The sequence below is a fragment of the Ursus maritimus genome, unplaced genomic scaffold, assembly GCF_017311325.1.
Source record: "Ursus maritimus isolate PB19 unplaced genomic scaffold, ASM1731132v1 scaffold_28, whole genome shotgun sequence".
NCBI lineage: Eukaryota > Metazoa > Chordata > Mammalia > Carnivora > Ursidae > Ursus > Ursus maritimus.
In genome coordinates this window covers 26,883-48,862 of record NW_024425341.1, presented here as the reverse complement: position 1 = coordinate 48,862, position 21,980 = coordinate 26,883, and the positions used below count along the sequence as shown (strand labels likewise).

General features: G+C 39.2%; 1 protein-coding gene across 1 annotated transcript in view; it reads right to left on the bottom strand.

Annotated features, from left to right (window-relative positions):
* Positions 1-12,463, bottom strand: part of LOC103677031 (arylamine N-acetyltransferase 1) — a 59,715-nt gene extending 47,252 nt beyond the window's left edge. The window contains exon 1 of the mRNA XM_008706260.2: positions 12,389-12,463. The gene's annotated coding sequence lies outside the window, so the exon portion shown is untranslated. The remainder of the gene's footprint in view (positions 1-12,388) is intronic.
* Positions 12,464-21,980: the final 9,517 nt, after the last annotated feature.

Genomic DNA, 21,980 nt, shown 5'->3' with positions numbered 1-21,980 from the left:
GGTTACGGGCTGCTCCATCTATGTTGATGCAAATAGTGGCTATTCATCCTTTCCGATGGCTGAGTAATATTCACTGTATATATGGATCACACTTTTTATTCATTCATCTGTTGAAGGGCATCTCAGCTCCTTCCACAGTTTGGCTTGTGGTCATTGCTTCTATGAAAACTGGAGTGCATGTGTCCCTTCTTTTTAATACATTTGTATCTTTGGGGTAAATACCCAGTAGTGCAATTGCAGGGTCACTATATTTTTAACTTTTTTGAAGAACCTCCACACTGCTTTCCAAAGTGGCTGCACCAACTTGCATTCCCAGAACAGTGTAATACGGTTCCACTTTCTTCACATGCTCTCCAATATTTGTTGTTTCCTGCCTTGTCAGTTTTGCTATTCAAACTGGTGGTATCTCAGTGTGGTTTTGATTTGAATTTCCCAGATGGCTAGTGATGTGAACATTTTTTCATGTGTATGTTGTTCATTTGTATGTTTTCTTGGAGAAGTATCTATCTATTCATATCTTCTGGCCCTTTCTTGACTTAATTATTTGTTTTTTGGATGTTGAGTTTGAGATCTTTATAGAACTTGGATACCAGCCCTTTATCTGTAATGTCATTTGCAAAGTCTTCTCCCATTCCGTGGCTGCCTCTTTGTTTTTTTTTTTTGACTGTTTCCTTGGCTGTGCAGAAGCTTTTTATCTTTTATTTTTTTATTTTTTATTATATTATGTTAATCACCATACAGTACATCCCCCGTTTCGATGTAAGGCTCGATGATTCATTAGTTGTGTATAACACCCAGTGCACCATGCAATACATGCCCTCCTACTCACCATCACCAGCCTATCCCATTCCCCCACCCCTCCCCTCTGAGGCCCTCAGTTTTTTTCTCATAGTCCATAGTCTCTCATGTTCATCTCCCTTCTGATTACTCCTTCTTTATCCCTTTCTTCCCCTACCGATCTTCCTAGTTCTTATGTTCCATAGATGAGAAATCATATGATAGTTGTCTTTCTCTGCTTGACTTATTTCACTTAGCATTATCTCCTCCAGTGCCTCCATGTTGTAGCAAATGTTGAGAACTCGTTTCTTTCTGATAGCTGAATAATATTCCATTGTATATATGGACTACAACTTCTTAATCCAGTCATCTGTTGAAGGGCATCTCGGCTCCTTCCATGATTTAGCTATTGTGGACATTGCTGCTATGAATATTGGGTGCATATGGCCCTTCTCTTCACTACGCCTGTATCTTTGGGGTAAACACCAGTAGTAATGGCCGATCATAGGGTAGCTCAATTTTTAACTTTTTAAGGGACGTCCACACTGTTTTCCAGTGCACTGGAGGAGATAATGCTAAGTGAAATAAGTCAAGCAGAGAAAGACAACTATCATATGATTTCTCTCATCTATGGAACATAAGAACTAGGAAGATCGGTAGGGGAAGAAAGGGATAAAGAAAGGGGGGGTAATCAGAAGGGGGAATGAAACATGAGAGACTATGGACTATGAGAAAAAAACTGAGGGCCTCAGAGGGGAGGGGGGTGGGGGAATGGGATAGGCTGGTGATGGGTAGTAAGGAGGGCATGTATTGCATGGTGCACTGGGTGTTATACACAACTAATGAATCATCGAGCCTTACATCGGAAACCGGGGATGTACTGTATGGTGATTAACATAATATAATAAAAAAATAAAAAAATAAAAGATAAAAAGCTTCTGCACAGCCAAGGAAACAGTCAAAAAAAAAACAAAGAGGCAGCCCACGGAATGGGAGAAGACATTTGCAAATGACATTACAGATAAAGGGCTGGTATCCAAGTTCTATAAAGATCTCAAACTCAACATCCAAAAAACAAATAATTAAGTCAAGAAAGGGCAGAAGATATGAATAGATAGATACTTCTCCAAAGAAAACATACAAATGAACAACATACACATGAAAAAATGTTCACATCACTAGCCATCTGGGAAATTCAAATCAAAACCACACTGAGATACCACCAGTTTGAATAGCAAAAACTGACAAGGCAGGAAACAACAAATATTGGAGAGCATGTGAAGAAAGTGGAACCGTATTACACTGTTCTGGGAATGCAAGTTGGTGCAGCCACTTTGGAAAGCAGTGTGGAGGTTCTTCAAAAAGTTAAAAATATAGTGACCCTGCAATTGCACTACTGGGTATTTACCCCAAAGATACAAATGTATTAAAAAGAAGGGACACATGCACTCCAGTTTTCATAGGAGCAATGACCACAATAGCCAAACTGTGGAAGGAGCTGAGATGCCCTTCAACAGATGAATGGATAAAGAAGATGTGATCCATATATACAGTGGAATATTACTCAGCCATCGGAAAGGATGAATAGCCACTATTTGCATCAACATAGATGGAACTGGAGGGCATTATGATAAGTCAAATGAGAGAAAGACAATTATCATATGGTTTCACTCATATGCGGAACATAAGGAATAGCATGGAAGACCATAGGGGAAGGGAGGGAAAACTGAAGGGTGGGAATCAGAGAGAGAGACAAACCATGAGAGACTATGGACTCTGGGAAACAAACTTAAGGTTTAAGAGGGGAGACGGGGTATTGGGTAGCCAAGAGATGGGTATTAAGTAGGGCACGTGCCCTGATGTGCACCAGGTGTTATACACAACTAATGAATCACTAAACACCACATCAAAAGCTAATGACGTACTATATGTTGGTTAACTGAACATAATAAAAAAGTAAATTCTTAGAAAAGAAAACACACACAAGGACTGTCAGGCACCTTGGTGGCATAGTGAAGCATCTGACTCTTGGTTTAAGTTTATTTTGTGATCTCAGGGCGGTGATATTTGGCTCCACATCTGGCTCCACACTCAGCATGGAGCCTCCTTAAGACTCTCCCTGCCTCTCCCTTTGTTCCTGCCCACTGCTCTCCTTCTTTCTCTCTAAAATGAGTAAATCTTTAAAAAAACACAAAGTCTGGGACATAAAAAGATATTACATGTAAATGAAAATAAAACTGGGTTAGAAATACTTAGATCAGACAAAATAGACATTAAAACAAAGATTGTAATGAGACCAAATGGCATTACATAATGATAAAGGGATCAATACAACAAGAGGATATAACATGAATATCTATGCACTGGACATAGGGGCACCTAAATACATAAAGCAATACTGACAGACATAAAGACTATTGCCACTTTTATTCAACATAGTATTGGAAGTTCTAGCCATAGCTTCAGAGAAGAAAAATAAACTTTAAAAATCCAAGTGAAAATAACAAGTAAAATTGTCACTATTTGCAGAAAACATGATATTTATATAGAAAACTCTCCAGACTCCACCAAAAAAAACCTATTAGAACTAATAAATGAATTCAGTAAGGTGTAGGATACAAAATTAATATACGTAAATCTATGGCAATTCAGTCAGCTCTTGGACATCAGTAACTGATAGGGGTTAGTATACAAAATATATAAGAACTCACAAGATCATTATCAAAAACAAATGAAAAACCAATCCAGTTAAAAAATAGGCAGGAACCTGAATAGACATATTTCCAAAGAAGACTTAAAGATGGCCAACGGACACATGAAAACACACTCAACATCACTAGTTATCAGGGAAGTGTAGATCAAAACAATGAGATATCACCTCACACCTGTTAAAATGGCTAAAATCAAAAATACAAGAAATAATGAGTGTTGCCACGGATGTAGAGAAAAAGAACCCTCATGCACTGTTAGTCAAAATGCAAGCTAGCACAGCCACTGTGGAAAACAATGAAGTTTTGAGGTTTCTCAAAAAATTTAAAATATAATTATCATAGGATCCAGTAATTCCATTACTCAGTATTTACCCGAAGAAAACAAAAACACGAACTGAAAACATATATATATACGCTAATGCTTACTGCAGAATTATTTATAATAGCCACATGCAAAAGATTGATACTGGACCACTTTCTTATACCATATATAAAAATAAACTCAAAATGGATTAGACTTAAATGTGAGATCCAAAACCATAAAACTACTCAATGAAAGCATACACAATCAACTCTTAGCCATTGGTTGCACAATATTTTTTTGAATCTGTTTCTTCAGGCATTGGCAACAAAAGCAGAAATAAACAAATGAGACTATATCAGAAAAAGAAGTTTTTAACAGCAAAGAAGACTATCAACAAAATTAAAGGCGACCTACTGAATAGGAGAAGATATTTGCAAAATATATAACTGATAAGGGGTTAATATATAAAATATATAAAGAACTTACAAGCTCTTTATCAAAAAACAAGTGAACAATCCAATTAAAAAAAAAAGCCAGAGGCCCTGAATAAACATGTTTCCAACGACATACAGATGGCCAACAGACACATGAAAAGATGCTTACATCACTAATCAAGAGAGATACAAATCAAAACCACAATGAGATATCACCTCACACATGTCAGAGTGGCTAGTATCAAATAAGACAAGAAATAGCAAGGGCAGGAGGACCTGGCTGGCTCAGTCAGTAGAACATGTGACCCTTGATCTTGGGGTCATGAGTTCAAGCCCCACATTGGGTGTAGAGCTTACTTAAAAAAAAAGAAAGCAAGTGTAGGTCAGGATGTGGAGGAGAGACCCTTGTGCACTGTAGGTGGGAATATAAATTGGTACATCCAGTATGGAAGGTAGTATGGTTGTTCCTCAAAAAATTCCAATGTCAGAATCATCGGCATCCCTGAGGAGGTGGAGAAAAACAGAGGTCTAGAAGAGATATTTGAACAAATTGTAGCTGAAAACTTCCCTAATCTAGCAAGGGAAACAATCATTCATGTCCAAGAGGCAGAGAGGCCCCTTCTGAGCTCGACAACGTCAAAACTACGCCACGTCACGTCATAGTGCAATTCGCAAATATTAGATCCAAGGATACAGTATTGAAAGCGGCCAGGGCAAAGAAATTTCTCACGTACCAAGGCAAAGGCATCAGAATTACGTCAGACCTGTCTACACAGACCTGGAATGAGAGAAAGGGTTGGGGGGCATTTTTAAAGCTCTTTCAGAGAAAAACATGCAGCCAAGGATCCTTTATCCAGCAAGGCTGTCATTCAGAATTGATGGAGAAATAAAGACATTTCAGAATCGCCAGTCATTAACCAATTTTGTAACCACGAAACCAGCCCTACAGGAGATATTAAGGGGGGTTCTATAAAAGTAAAAAGGCCCCAAGAGTGATACAGAACAGAAAGTCACAATCTATAGAAACAAAGGCTTTACTGGCAACATGACATCATTAATATCATATCTCTCAATAATCGGTCTCAATGTAAATGGCCTAAATGCTCCCATAAATCACCACAGGGTTGCAGATTGGATAAAAAGACATGACCCATCCATTTGCTGTCTACAAGAGACTCATTTTGAACCTAAAGATACATTCAGACTGAAAGTAAAGGGATGGAATACCATCTTTCACGCCAATGGACCTCAAAAGAAAGCTGGGGTAGCAATTCTCATATCAGATAGATTGGATTTTAAACTAAAGACTATAGTTAGAGATGCAGAAGGGCACTATATTATTCTTAAAGGATGTATCCAACAAGTGGATATGACAATTATAAATATATATGCCCCCAACAGGGGACCAGCAAGATACACAAGCCAACTCTTAACCACAATAAAGAGACATATAGATAAAAATACGCTAATAGTAGGGAACCTCAACACTCCACTATCAGCAATAGACACATCACTAAGCAAGAAATCAGCAAAGAAACAAGAGCTTTGAATGCCATACTCAACGAGTTGGACCTCATAGATATATATAGAACACTACACCCCAGAACCAAAGAATACTCATTCTATTGTAATGACCATGAAACATTCTCAAGAATAGACCATGTTCTGGGTCACAAAACAGGTCTCAACTGATGCCAAAAGAATGAAATTATTCCCTGCATATTCTCAGACCACAACACACTGAAATTGGAACTACACCACAAGGAAAAATTTGGAAGAAACTCAAACACTTGGAGACTAAGAACCATCCTGCTCAGGAATGTCTCGATAAACCAGGAAATCAAAAATCAATTTAAACAATTTATGGAAACCAGCGAGAATGAAAACACAATGGTCCAAAACCTATGGGATACTGCAAAGGCAGTCCTAAGGGGGAAATACATAGCCATCCAAGCCTCACTCAAAAGAATAGAAAAATCTAAAATGCAGTTTTTATATTCTCACCTCAAGAAGCTGGAACAGCAACAGAGGGACAGGCCTAACCCATGCACGACGAAGCACTTGACCAAGATTAGAGCAGAAATCAATGAATTAGAAACCAGGAGTACAGTAGAGCAGATCAACAGAACTAGAAGCTGGTTCTTTGAGAGAATCAATAAAATTGACAGACCGCTGGCAAGACTTATCCAAAGAATAGGGAAAGGACCCAAATTAATAAAATTATGAATGAAAAAGGAGAGGTCACAACCAACACCAATGAAATTTGAAAGATTTTTAGAAACTTATATCAACAGCTATATGCCAATAAATTAAGCAATCTGGAAGAGATGGAGGCCTTCCTGGAAACCTATAAACTACCAAGACTGAAACAGGAAAAAATTGATTTTTTAAACAGGCCAATTAATTATGAAGAGATTGCGTCAGTGATAAACAACCTTCCAAAGAAAAACCTCCAGGCCCGGACGGTTTTCCTGGGGAATTCTACCAAACATTCAAAGAAGAAATAATACCTATTCTCCTAAAGCTATTTCAAAAAATAGAAACAGAAGGAAAGCTACAAAACTCATTCTATGAGGCCAATATTACCTTGATCCCCAAACCAGGCAAAGACCCCATCAAAAAGGAGAATTACAGACCAATTTCCCTAATGAATATGGATGCCAAAATCCTCAACAAGATCCTGGCAAATAGAATCCAAGAGTACATTAAAAGGATTATCCATCATGACCAAGTGGGATTCATCCATGGGATGCAAGGGGGTTCAACATTCACAAATTGATCATGTGTTAGATTTTATCCAGAAAGGAAAATTCAAAAATCATATGATCCTCTCAATAGATGCATAAAAAGCATTTGACAAAATACAGCATCCTTTCCTGATTAAAACCCTTCTGAGTGTAGGGATAGAGGGTATTTTCCTCAATCTCATAAAAACCATCTATGAAAAGCCTACAGTAAATATCATTCTCAGTGGGGAAAACCTGGAAGCCTTTCCCTTAAGATCAGGAACACGACAAGGATGCCCACTCTCGCCATTATTATTCAACATAGTACTAGAAGTCCTTGCAACAGCAATCAGACAACAAAAAGGGATAAAAGGTATCCAAATCGGCAAAGAAGAAGTCAAACTGTCTCTCTTCGCAGATGACATGATACTCTATATAGAAAACCCAAAATAATCAATTCCCAAACTACTAGAAGTTATAGAGCAATTCAGTAATGTGGTGGGATACAAAATCAATGCTCAGAAATTAGTTGCATTTCTATTCACGAATAATGAGACTGAAAAAAGAGAAATTAGGGAATCCATCCCATTTACAATAGCACCAAAAACCATACGTTACTTTGGAATTAACTTAATCAGAGACGTAAAGGATCTACATTCTAGAAACTATAAATCACTCTTGAAAGACATTGAGGAAGACACAAAAATGAAAAATTTCCATGCTCTATGGATCGGAAGAATTAACATAATTAAAATGTCCATGCTACCCAGAGCAATCTACACTTTCAATGCTATCCCAATAAAAATACCAATGACATTTTCGCTCAGATAATAAATCCTTAAGTATACGAAAAGAGCCCGAATAGCCAAGGAACTGTTGAAAAGGAAAAACAAAGCGTATCCAATGCGGTTCGAGCTGTACTACAAAGCTGTGATCACAAAGACTGCATGGTACTGGCACAAAACAGACACATAGATCAATGGAACAGAATAGAGAACGCAGAAATGAGCCCTTAGCTCTTTGGGCAACTAATATTTGATAAAGCAGGAAAAAAACATCAGTGGAAAAAGACGAGATCCCTTCAATAAATGGTGCTGGGAAAATTGGACAGCTACATGCAAAAGAATGAAACTTGACCACTCTCTCACACCATACACAAAGATAAACTCCAAATGGATGAAAGACCTCGATGTGAGACAGGAATCCATCAAAATCCTAGAGGAGAACATAGGCAGCAACCTCTATGACATCGGCCAAAGCAACCTTTTTCATGACACATCTCCAAAGGCAAGAGAAACAAAAGATAAAATGAACTTGTGGGACTTCATCAAGATAAAAAGCTTCTGCACAGCCAAGGAAACAGTAAAAAAAACGAGGAGGCAACCCATGGAATGGGAGAATATATTTGCAAGTCATGCTACAGCTAAAACACTGGTATCCAAGATCTACAAAGAACTTCTCAAACTCAATACGCAAGAAACAAATTAACAAATCGTAAAATGGGCAGAAGATATGAACAGACACATTTCCATGATGACATACAAATGGCTAACAGACACATGAAAAAGTATTCAAAATCATTAGCCATCAGGGACGCCTGGGTGGCTCAGTCGTTAAAGCGTCTGCCTTCGGCTCAGGGCGTGATCCCTGCGTTCTGGGATCGAGCCCCACATCAGGCTCCTCCGCTGGGAGCCTGCTTCTTCCTCTCTCACTCCCCTGCTGTGTTCCCTCTCTCGCTGACTGTCTCTCTGTCACATAAATAAATAAAATCTTTAAAAAAAAATCATTAGCCATCAGGGAAATTCAAATCAAAACTACACTAAGATACCACCTTACGCCAGTTAGAATGGCAAAAATTAACAAGGTAAGAAACAACAATTGCTGGAGAGTATGTGGAGAAAGGGGATCTCTCTTACAGTGTTGGTGGGAAAGCAAGTTGGTATGGCCACTTTGGAAAAGAGTGTAGAGATCCCTTAAAAAGTTAAAAATTGAGCTACCCTATGATCCAGCAATTACACTACTGGGTATTTACCCCAAAGATACAGACGTAGTGAAGAGAAGGGCCATATGCTCTCCAATGTTCATAGCAGCATTTTTCCACAATAGCTAAATCGTGGAAGGAGGCGAGATGCCCTTCAACAGATGACTGGATTAAGAAGTTGTGGTCCATATATACAATGGAATATTATTCAGCTATCAAAAAGAATGAGTTCTCAACATTTGCTGCAACATGGACGGCACTGGAGGAGATAATGCTAAGTGAAATAAGTGAAGCAGAGACAATTATCCTATGGTTTCTCTCATCTATGGAACATAAGAACTAGGAAGATCGGTAGGGGAAGAAAGGAATAAGGAAAGGGGGTAATCAGAAGGGAGAATTAAGCATGAAAGACTATGGACTCTGAGAAACAAACTGAGGGCTTCAGAGGGGAGGGTGGTGGGGGAATTGGATAGGCTGGTGATGGGTAGTAAGGAGGGCACATATTGCATGGTGCACTGGGTGTTATACGCAACTAATGAATCATCGAACTTTACATCAGAAACCAGAGATGTACTGTATGGTGACTAACATAATACAATTAAAAAAACATTAAATAAAAACCTAAAAAATTAATAATAGTACTGCCACGCAATCCAGCAATTCAATTTTTGGGCATTTATGTGAAGAAAATGAAAATATTAATTAAAAAATTATTGAAGTTCTTTGCAGAATTATATAATAGCCAAGATATAGAAGCAATCTAACTGTCCATTAATAGATGAATTGATCAAGTAAATGTAAATATATACAATGGAATATCACTAAACTATAAAGAAAATTCTTGCCATTTGTAACAACATGGATGGACCTTGAGAGTATTAACCTAAGTGAAGTAAGCCAGACAGAGAAAGATAAATACTGTATAATTTCACTTAAATGTGTATATATAAAACAAAACAAACAATGTACTAGACTCACAGATACAAAGATAATCTACGATTGTCAGAGAGGAGGAGCATGGGGGGATGGGTTAAATAGAAGACGGGGATTAAAAGTTACCAACTTTCAGTTATAAAATAAATAAGACATGGGAATACAATGTACAGTACAGGGACTATAGTTAATAATATGTAACAATTTTGTATGGTGACATGTGGCAGCTAGATTTATCTTGGCTGTCATTTCACAATATATATAAATAATGAATCACTATGTCATACACCTGAAACTAATATAAAATTGTATGTCAATTACTTCAGTAAAAAAGAAAATAATAAAAATAAAAAGTCTCCAGGTAAATTCAAAAGTGCAAAGTTGAAAATTATTGTCCACAGAAAGAATTCTCACTCTCTCCCCTATTAGCTACATAATCTCAGGCAAAAACTCTTTTACTCTGTGCCTCAGATTATTCCCCTATAAATTAGAACGATAAGAACTATTACTTTACTTGTAAGTTGTAGGCAGGACTAAATAGTTTAATATACAGAAAAGAACTACAATAATTTTGTTGTGGACTAAATGCTTGTACCCCTACAAAATTCATGTATTGAAATCCTAACCTCCAATGTGATGGCCTTAGGAAGTTGGGGGGTCACGGAAGATAATTAGATAATTAGGTTTTGAAACTGAAAGCTTCATGAATGGGTTTTGTGCCTTTAGAAGAAGACACAAGAGACTTTGCTTTCTCCCTCATCTCTACCTTGGAAGATAGAAGAAATCAGCCCTCTGCACAATAGGAACAAAGACATCAACAGACACATAAACAAGTATGACAAACACATATGTACACCTTGGAAGTGGACTTCACAGACTCCAGAACTGTAAGAAATAAGTTTGTTGCTTAAACAAAACACTTCATTCCTTTTTATGAATTAGTACTAGTCCATAGCATGAATATGTCATTTTTGTTTATCTCTTCATTCCTCAATGAGCATTTGGGTTGTTTCCACCTTTGGCTCTTGTGAATAGTGCAGCTATGTACTTGCATTCAAGTACATTTTTCAGTATTTGCTTTCAATTTTTTTGGGTATGTACCTAGGAATAGAATTGCCAAGTTGAATAGAAGAATTTTAAGGAGTGCTCTTGAATGACTTCTCTTTTCTTTTCTTTTCTTTTCTTTTCTTTTCTTTTCTTTTCTTTTCTTTTCTTTTCCTCTCTCTTCCTTTCCTTTCCCACCCTATCCATTCTGCTTTGCCTCTGAGGACCACCACAAGGACACTACAGCCCAGTCTACCCCCAGGGGCAAGTGGCCAGCACAGTAATGTTCCAGATAGAAAAGGAGAAGTTGCCAGGCAAGCCATGCCCACAGACCATCCTTGAACTGTCACTGAAAAGCCCCATCCAGGAAAAACAGTTGGTATAGTTAAAGACAGTTGGAATGAGCCCCAGGAAGCAGGAAGTTCTGAGAGTTTTGTTCTGTTTTGCTTTTGCCCTCCTCAGGAAAAGAAATTCAGACTTGAAGGTAAAATCTGCCTATTTTTAAAGTTGTATCTGAACTTTTTAAACCTATAAAAGGCAAACAAAGTAAGTCTCTGGACAGGATGCAGCTAAATAGTTGACAGTTAATTTCTTTCGGAGTGAGAGAGGGGTGGTGTCAGCTGTTTTGTGATTGAGAAACTAAAATGAGGGCCCTGGGGAAAGGAAAGAGCAGTTCATTTTAAAAGAGCCAACAAGCATGTTGTGGGAATCATGACAAAGCCTGGGAGCAATGTCCAGAGTGGAGAGCCCATCAGGCCCCTTGCTCCTGGATCTGTCTGCTTCAGCAGGTTCCTCTCTACAGTGGAACTCTGTACCTCTGTGCTCAGTGCCAGCAGTGAAGGAGTTGATTCCTGTCATTATGGCTCCTGGGGCCTTCCCCATGAAGCCTTTCCAACACAATGAAACTTTCTTCAGGAATTCCCTTAAATATTGCAGACAATACAACTAGCCTCTCTGGACATTTGGGATTATTAGAGAATTTATGATCAGCTAATGCAGGAGGAGCAGGAAATATGAACTTGTTGCCTATAGGGCTAACTGAGCCCTTTGGGACACAGCAACTTGGGGATAGAGTAGGTGGACATCACTACAATTATCCAAGAGGAAATTCCCTGAAACATTCATTATACACATTACCTTTTATACACTTCTTTAACCCACACAACCCTTTTAAGTAAGCTCTCTTATTACCTCCATTGTAGTGATGGACAAACTGACTTTTAGAGTTGCAGAGTAACCTGCCCAAGTCCTCACAGCTAGGATGTGATGTGGTTGTGACTACAACCCGGACAATTTGAATCAAGGGCCTGTTATCTTATATGCTGCATAAAAGTTATAGCATAAGGATTCAAAGTATGTGTTAACCAAAGTTTCTGAACTACCATGGGACCTGAAATTCAGACAAGTATAGTATCTAGTCCTCTGGACTCACATTTAAGTAAGATTAAGCCCCAATTTCAAAGCATAAAGTCACTTACTGAGCTCCACCACGACTCACAACCAGGAACCAGGCCGATGGCAGTCGTCCCACTTCCAGCACCAGTACAGGAAGTGCCCTTCTTGGCTTTGCAAACTGCTCCGCCCCCCAGAGTTGAGTTAAAGCCACCCAGAGATTTCTGGGAAATGTAGTTTTGGGCCTTATATTGTGCTTGTGCACCACTTATTCAAATCTACTTATTGAAAAAGAGTGGAGAGCTGTATTATCTGATGAACTCTGGCCACAGGCTGTGAGTGGTATGATGTTTGACACAGTTCCTGCTTTTATGGAGCCCAAAGCCAGATGTCCTATGTGTAATGTGGGAGGTGAGAGTTTTGAGGGGGTCCAGGAAAAGCAAATCTATTAACCTAGAGGAGGCAGAAAATGGATGTTTTAAATCACTCTCCTCAGTTTATGACACCCTTTTTAAATCAAGTTCTGTGAAGCTCCTCAGTTTCTATATTTCTTTTTTCATTCCCCATCTTTCAGTCCCATTCATCACTGCACCTCAAGTCACCATGTAGTGTTTCTGAAATGTGTCCACATATGTGATATGAATGTGATATATGTAATGTGGTTTGGTTTCTGCTTGTGTTTTAATTTACATTAATGATATTGGTCTATAACTCTTACTGTTTCTTATGCATTTCCCTCTACACTATCTCTTAAAACCTGTCTACATGACAAAAGTGTTGCCTTGTGCTCTCCCTTTGGTACTAATGGTTCCAGTTCATACCTCTGGTGTCCTGCTGCACAAACTTGGGACTCTACCTGAAGGCTTTCTCTTTGCCTGTGCTGGATAGGCTAGATGGACCTAGATGGGTATAATTTAATGTACTTGGGACCACCACTCAGCCCAGCATGATGGGAACTGGAGGATAAATATCCATGTGTTCTACCCACTTGGGGAAGATTACTCTGGGGCATAGATAACACTGCCTCCCAGGGTTCTCCAGTGGGATTAAGCTCTCTTTGTCCACAGAGGTAACCTGCCATAATGTACCCTTTATGTATTCTCACACTGCCTTTGTCTCTTTCCCACTCCCACACTGGTGCGTCCTTAAATCACCACCCAAATAAGCTACTTGAGGGCAAAGTAGCTTTCCTCTGGTTTTAGAGGAAACCAACCTAAGACCATTTAGCTTGCCAGTTCCACTGGTGAAGGACACTTGAGTTGCCTCTAATTCCTGGTTACTATGAACACCACTGTGATGAGTATTTTTTTTAATGTGCCCATGTAGATAGAAATGAGAACTTTGCTTGGATATACATCAGGAATGGAGTGTTCTGGGGACAGGACATATGCATACTTAATTTCGCTGATCATTATTGTCTTCCTGGGTAGGAAGATCCCCATTTTCTTCATATCCTGATTGACACTCTATGTTAGCAATATCCAAATGTCTACTGAACTTATATGTAGCTTATAACTGATAGTGCTAGCTTAGTGTTTTAATGTGCACTTCTCTGATTACTAGTGGGTTTGAGCAGCTCTTCATATTCCCACTGAACCTTCAAAGTTTCCTCTTTGTGAATTAAATGCAAGGTATTGAGGAAGCACTTCTTTGCTGTAGTAGCTGGGACACAGCAGAGATGAAGGATGGATTGCAGAACAAATCTTGCTAGAAAAGCATTGCAGGGGAAAAATATAATCCCAAGAATGTAGGTTTGGATCTTGGCCATTTTCTCACAAAGAATGGGAGAGGAACTGTTCAATGAAGTATGGCTATTGTCCCCTTGATTCTGGGAAATTTGACACCTGGAATTAAAATCCAGATGGCAAGTTTATAATTCTGAAATTCTTTCTATCATTCTAGTAAAAGTAACAGAGACCCTTGAGGCTTTCCAGCAAGAACCTCCAAAGGAATCTAGGATTGGCAGGCCTGTGGCTAAGAAGAGTGTAAGATCAGACTCACATATCTTGGTGTCTGAGGCCAGCAACACCTAAGTTGTAGGCATGAGATGTCACTGGGCTTGAGGACTTTGCCCACCCTCCAGCAGAGTGGCTGAAGCTAAACATTCAAGCCAAGTTCTGACTACTTCCTAGGCTCTCCATGTGGAAGGAAAGCAGAGCTGGGAAATACTTGAAACATCACTGAGCATTTGCTTCACCACAGAAGGAACAGATACAGAGGTGGGCTAGGAGTAGAATAAGGATAATGTGAGGAAAGGCCCACTTTCACTGCAGACATGCAGTTTGAAAGCATACAAATTGTGTTTTTAAATAAATCTAAAGCATTAGGATTAGTGTGTCTAATTAAAAAATTCAACTATCTGAAAAAGGCATCCATGGCAGACACTGGCTCAAAGTAGAAGATTTTATTATTGAGTAATGCTTTTTGTTGGGCCCCATGTTTCCCCATATGTATATCTGTAAGCTTGTATAACAGATTTTTGGTCACAGGCTGTTATTATTATTTTTTAAATGGAATTCATAAGGTAGCAGTCTAGAAATAATTTTCTACTTGGAACTGCAAAAGGTTCCAACAAAATAAATATCAGAACAAATAAATGAATTCAGTAAATTCTCAGGATGCAAAATTAATATACAGAAATCTGTTGCGTTTCTGTGCATTAGTAATGAAATAAAAAAAGGAAATTAAAGAATCAATCTCATTTACAACTGTACCAAAAAGAATAACATACCTAGGAATAAAGTTAACAAAGGGGGTGAAAAACCTATACTCTGAAAACTATAAAACATTGATGAAAGAAATTGAAGATGACAGAACAAGAGGGTATTATGCTAAGTGAAATAACTCAGCAAAGAAAGACAATTATCATATGGTTTTACTCATATGTGGAATATAAGGAATAGCGCAGAGGACCATAGGGGAAGGGAGGGAAAACTGAACGGGAAGAAATCAGAGAGGGAGACAAAACATGAGAGACTCTGGACTCTGGGAAACAAACTGAGGGTTATGGGGGGGGGAGGTAACTGGGTGATGGGTATTAAGGAACGCATGTGTTGTGGTGAGCACTGGGTGATATAGGCAACTAATGAATTATTGAACACTACATCGAGAACTAATGATGTACTGTATGTTGGTTAATTGAACATAATGTAAAAAATTAAAAAAGAGCTGGTTTTAAACTGAAAAAATAGGAAGAAAAAAATGGAAAGACATTCCATGCTCATGACTAGAAGAAAAAATATTGGAAAATGCCTATACTACCCAAAGCAACATGCAGATTTAATACAATCCCTATCAAAACACCAACGACGAATTGAGGGGCAAGGTGGCGGAGGAGTGGAGGACTCTGTTTCAAATGGTCCCCTGAATTTAGCTGGATATCTACCAAGCCATTCTGAATACACACAAAGTCAGCCTGAGATGTAAGACTATATGTCTGGATCTCTACAGGGGCAGAGGATAATCAGTTGAGGGGTACAAAGGACAGGGTTGTGATTATGTGGACAGATATCAGGACAAACAGAAGGGGGAGGGAACCACCAGAAGCTAGCCACTGGAAAGTAATGTAATACCCCAGTGAAAAGTGTCCTGTGCCTGGGGACAGGTGATAGCTTGCAGAGCAGTGGTGGTGGGTCGAGAAGGGCCTGATAGCAGCACTCAAACAGAATCCAGGAGCTTAAGAGGCAAATGCTGGGACCAGGCATCAGCTTCCGTGGACCTGTGCCTGTGGACACAGGGGGCTGGCTGCTGCCACAGCCTCCACAACCACCACCCATGCCCACACCCGTCCAGACCAGGATCACTTGGGGTATTGGAGGCACAGGGGGCAGAGAGTCAAATGCTCAAAGGATAGCTAGGGGTGTGCATCGCCTGTGGGAGGCTGTGGTTTTCAGTGGCACCTACAGAGGGGGAGACTGTGTGTTCTGGAGGGTTCAGAGAAGAGCAGACTGTGGCTTCTCTCCTCGGGGCTGGAGGTATGGGAGTGGACGTTTTCCTTCACTTTGACCCTCGGGAAAGGCGTAAAATGCTGTCAGAGAACAAAAGCCTTAAAAATTGGTTTCCAGGGAGCCCAGCCCCGTGATAGGGGGGCAGAGCAACTCCACCCAAGCAGGGTTGCCTGAAAAACAATGCAGCAGACCCCTCCCCCAGAAGACAACCTGGAAGAACAAGAGAACAACCTGAGGGTCCCCATAAAACTGTAAAACCCCAACACCAGGGGAAAATAGTATATTGAGCTCCTGGTGTTGCCTCATGGCCTATGTATTTCTTAGATACAACTTTCTTTTTTTAATTCCTTCTCATGTTTCTTCTCTATTTTTTTTACATACTTATCATTTCAACTAGGTGTTTAATAAAACATAATCCATAGTAACTTTTTAACTTGTACTTTTTCACACTTTTACATTTTTCTTTTCCTTTTATATATATATATAGGGAGATAAGCTTCAATGTAGACCTTTTTTCCTTATCCAATACTACCTTTATATATATATATATATATATAAGTTTTAATTTCCCTGAAACTCTGAAAAGTAGTGTTCTCTAACAAAGAGAACAAAATACACCCAGGAACAACTGAAACACCCTACCTCGCCCACATTGAGAGATTATGGTGCCCCCTTCCCTCACCCTCCCTTTTTTTAAAAATTTTTAAACCTTATTATTGGGGTTCATTTTGGTTGGGTGTTTGGAGGTTGGCTTCCAATCGCCCTGAACTTGCCCAGACTGCACCTTATCTGGATTGTGGTTGATATTTTCAACTCCGTACATTCCCTCAAACACCCGTCAACAGAATGACTAAAAGGAGGAACTCCCAACAAAGAAAAGAACCAGAGACAATGGCCTCTCCGGCAGACCTAATGGATATGGATATAACCAAGATGTCAGAGATAGACTTCAGGGTAACAATTATGAAGAAAATAGCTAGACTTGAGAAAACCATCAACAGCAACATAGAATACCTAAGGGCATATGTGAGCTAATCGGGCCAATCTTAAAAATGCTATGAATGAGAAGCAGTCTAAACTAGATAATCCAACAGCTAGAGTAAGTGAGGCAGAAGAAGGAATTAGTGATCTAGAAGATAAACTAATAGGAAGGAACAAGAGGAGGCCTGGAACAAACAACTTCAAATCCATGAGAACAGACTTAAAGAAATCCATGACACTGTGAAACATTCCAATGTCAGAACAGTTGGGATCCCTGAGGAGGTGGAGAGAGAGAGAGAGAGAGAGAGAGAGAGAGAGAGAAAGAGAGAGGACTAGATGATATCTTTGAGCAAACTGTAGCTGAGAACTTCCCTAACCTGGGGAATGAAACAAGCATTCATGTCCTAGAGGCAGAGAGGGCCCTCACAAGATCAAGGAGAACAGACCAAAGCCTTGGCATGTAGTAGTAAAACTTGCAAAAATTAGAAACAAGGAAGACATCCTAAGGGCAGTTGGGAGAGATACCTTATGTAGAGAAGGAAGAACACCAGAATAATGTCAGACCTGTCCACAGAGACCTGACAAGCCAGAAAGGGCTGGTAAGACATATTCAGGATACTAAATGAGAAGAATATGCAGCCAAGAATACTTTATCTGGCATGGCTGTCATTCAGAATGGATGGACCGATAGAAACTGAAAGAATATGTGACCACAAAGCCAGCCCTAGTAGAAATACTGAATGGGGACTCTATAAAATAAGAAAGATGCCAAGAGAAATATGGACCAGAAATTTACAGAGACAATCCATAGAAATGGGGACTGTACAGACAATAGGATGGCAATAAACACATAACTTTCAGTAGTAACCCTCAACGTGAACAGCCTAAATGTTCACATGAAACAACACAGGGTTGGGGCGCCTGGGTAGCGCAGTCGTTAAGCGTCTGCCTTTGGCTCAGGGCATGATCCCGGCGTTCCAGGATCGAGTCCCACATCGGGCTCCTCCTCTGGGAGCCTGCTGCTTCCTCTCCCACTCCCCCTGCAGTGTTACCTCTCTCGCTGGCTGTCTTTCTGTCACAAAAATAAATAAAATCTTTAAAAAAAAAACACAGGGTTGCAGATTGGATAAAAAGACAGGACCCATCCACATGCTGTCTACAAGAGACTCATTTTGAACCTAGAGTCACCTCCACTGAAAGTGAGGAGATGGAGAATGATTTTTCATGTGAACGGACTTCAAAAGAAACCTGGGGTAGCAATTCTTATATCACACAAATTAGAAATTATTTTATTTTTTGTTTCTCTTGCCTTTGGGGATGTATCATGATAAAGGTTGCTTTGGCCGATGTTGTAGAGGTTGCTGCCTATGTTCTCCTCTAGAATTTTGATGGATTCCTGTCTCACATCGAGGTCTTTCATCCATTTGGAGGTTATCTTTGTGTATGGTGTGAGAGAATGGTCAAGTTTCATTCTTTTGCATGTAGCTGTCCAATTTTCCCAGCACCATTTACTGAAGAGACTGTCTTTTTCCCACCGGATGTTTTTTCCTGCTTTATCAAAGATTAGTTGCCCAAAGAGCTGAAGGTCCATTTCTGGGTTCTCTATTCTGTTCCATTGGTCTATGTGTCTGTTTTTGTGCCAGTACCATGCAGTCTTTGTGATCACAGCTTTGTAGTACAGCTCGAAATCCGGCATTGTGATACCCCCAGCTTTGTTTTTCCTTTTCAACAATTCCTTGGCTATTCGGGGCCTTTTCTGGTTCCATACAAATTTAAGGACTATTTGTTCCAGTTCTTTGAAAAATGTCCTTGGTATTTTGGTCAGGATAGCATTGAAAGTGTAGATTGCTCTGGGTAGCATGGACATTTTAATTATGTTAATTCTTCTGATCTATGAGCATGGAATATTTTTCCATCTTTTTGTGTCTTCCTCAATGTCTTTCAAGAGTGGTTTATAGTTTCTAGAATATAGATCCTTTACATCTCCGATTAAGTTAATTCCAAGGTAACGTATGGTTTTTGGTGATATCGTAAATGGGATGGATTCTCTCATTTCTCTTTCTTCAGTCTCATTATTTGTTATAGAAATGCAACTGATTTCTGAGCATTGATTTTGTATCCTGCTACATTACTGAATTGCTATATAACTTCTAGTAGTTTGGGAATTGATTATTTTGGGTTTTCCATATAGAGTATCATGTCATCTGCGAAGAGAGACAGTTTGACTTCTTCTTTGCCGATTTGGATACCTTTGATCCCTTTTTGTTGTCTGATTGCTGTTGCAAGGACTTCTAGTACTATGTTGAATAATAGTGGCGAGAGTGGGCATCCTTGTCGAGTTCCTGATCTTAAGGGAAAGGCTTCCAGCTTTTACCATTGAGAATAATATTTGCAGTAGGCTTTTCATAGATGGCTTTTATGAGATTGAGAAATGTACCTTCTATTCCTACACTCTGAAGGGTTTTAATCAGGAAAGGATGCTGTATTTTGTCAATTGCTTTTTCGGCATCGATTGAGAGGATCATATGGTTCCTGAGTCTTTTCTTGTTGATATGATGTATCACACTGATTGATTTGCGAATATTGAACCACGCTTGCATCCCAGGTATGAATCCCACTTGATCGTGATGGATAATCCTTTTAATGTACTGTTGGATTCTATTAGCAAGTATCTTGTTGAGGATTTTGGCGTCCATATTCATTAGGGAAATCGGTCTGTAATTCTCCTTTTTGAGGGGGTCTTTGCCTGGTTTGGGGATCAAGGTAATATTGGCCTCATAGAATGAGTTTGGTAGCTTTCCTTCTGTTTCTATTTTTTGAAATAGCTTTAGGAGAATAGGTATTATTTCTTCTTTGAATGTTTGGTAGAATTCCCCAGGAAAACCATCCGGGCCTGGAGTTTTGTTATTTGGAAGGTTGTTTATCACTGACTCAATTTCTTCATAATTAATTGGCCTGTTTAAGAAATCAATTTCTTCCTGTTTCAATCTTGGTAGTTAATAGGTTTCCAGGAAGGATTCCATCTCTTCCAGATTACTTAGTTTATTGGCATATAGCTGTTGATAAAAATTTCTAATAATCCTTCCAATTTCAATGGTGTTGGTCGTGACCTCTCCTTTTTTCATTCATAATTTTAATAATTTGGGTTCTTTCTCTTTTCTTTTGGATAAGTCTTGCCAGTGGTCTGTCAATTTTATTGATTCTCTCAAAGAACCAGCTTCTAGTCCTGTTGATCTGCTCTCCTGTACTTCTGGTTTCTGATTGATTGATTTCTGCTCTAATTTTGGTCAACTGCTTCCTCGTGAGTGGATTAGGCCTGTCCCTCTGTTGCTGTTCCAGCTTCTTGAGGTGAGAATATAAAAGCTGCATTTTAGATTTTTCTATTCTTTTGAGTGAGGCTTGGATGGCTATGTATTTTCCCCTTAGGACTGCCTTTGCAGTATCCCATAGGTTTTGGACCATTGTGTTTTCATTCTCGTTGGTTTCCATAAATTGTTTAAATTGATTTTTGATTTCCTGGCTTATGGAGACATTCCTGAGCAGGATGGTTCTTAGTCTCCAAGTGTTTGAGATTCTTCCATATTTTTCATTGTGGTTGAGTTCCAAGTTCAAAGTGTTGTGGTCCTAGAAAATGTAGGGGATAATTTTATTCTTTTGGCATCAGTTGAGACCTGTTTTGTGACCCAGAACATGGTCTATTCTTGAGAATGTTTCATGGTCATTACAATAGAATGAGTATTCTTTGGTTCTGGGGTGTAGTGTTCTATATATATCTATGAGGTCCAACTCGTCAAATATGGCATTCAAAGCCTTTGTTCCTTTACTGAGTTTTTGCTAGGGTGTTCTGTCTATTTCTGATAGTGGGTTGTTGAGGTCCCCTACTATTAATGTATTTTTATCTATATGTCTCTTTATTGTGGTTAAGAGTTGGCTTGTGTGTCTTGCTACTCCCCTGTTGGGGGCATAGATATTTATAAATGTCATCTCCACTTGTTGGATACATCTTTTAAGAATAATATAGTGCCCTTCTGTGTCTCTCACTATAGTCTTTAGTTTAAAATCCAATCTCTCTGATATAAGAATTGCTATCCCAGCTTTCTTTTGAGGTCCATTGGTGTGAAAGATGGTATTCCATTCCTTTACTTTCAGTCTGAATGTATCTTTGGGTTCAAAATGAGTCTCTTGTAGACAGCAGATGAATGGGTCATGTCTTTTTATCCAATCTGCAACCCTGTGTCATTTATGGGAGCATTCAGGACATTTACGTTGAGACTGAGTATTGAGAGATATGATTTTAATGACGCCATGTTGCCAGTAAAGTCTTTGTTTTTATAGATTGTGACTTTCTGTTCTGTATCACTCTTGGGGCCTTTTTACCTTTATAGAACCCTCTTTAATATATCCTCTAGGGCTGGTTTCGTGTTTACAAAATTGGTCAATGTTTGGGGATTCTGGAAGGTCTTTATTTCTCCATCAATTCTGTATGACAGCCTTGCTGGATAAAGGATCCTTGGCTGCATGTTTTTCTTTGAAAGAGTTTTTAAAATGTCCCCCCAACCCTTTCTCTTATTCAGGTCTGTGTAGACAGGTCTGACATAATTCTGATACCTTTGCCTTGGTACGTGAGAGATTTCTTTGCCCTGGCCGCTTTCAATACTGTATCCTTGGATCTAATATTTGCGAACTGCACTATGACGTGACGTGACGTTAGTTTGTCATGGTTGAGCTTGGGAGGGGTCCTCTCTGCCTC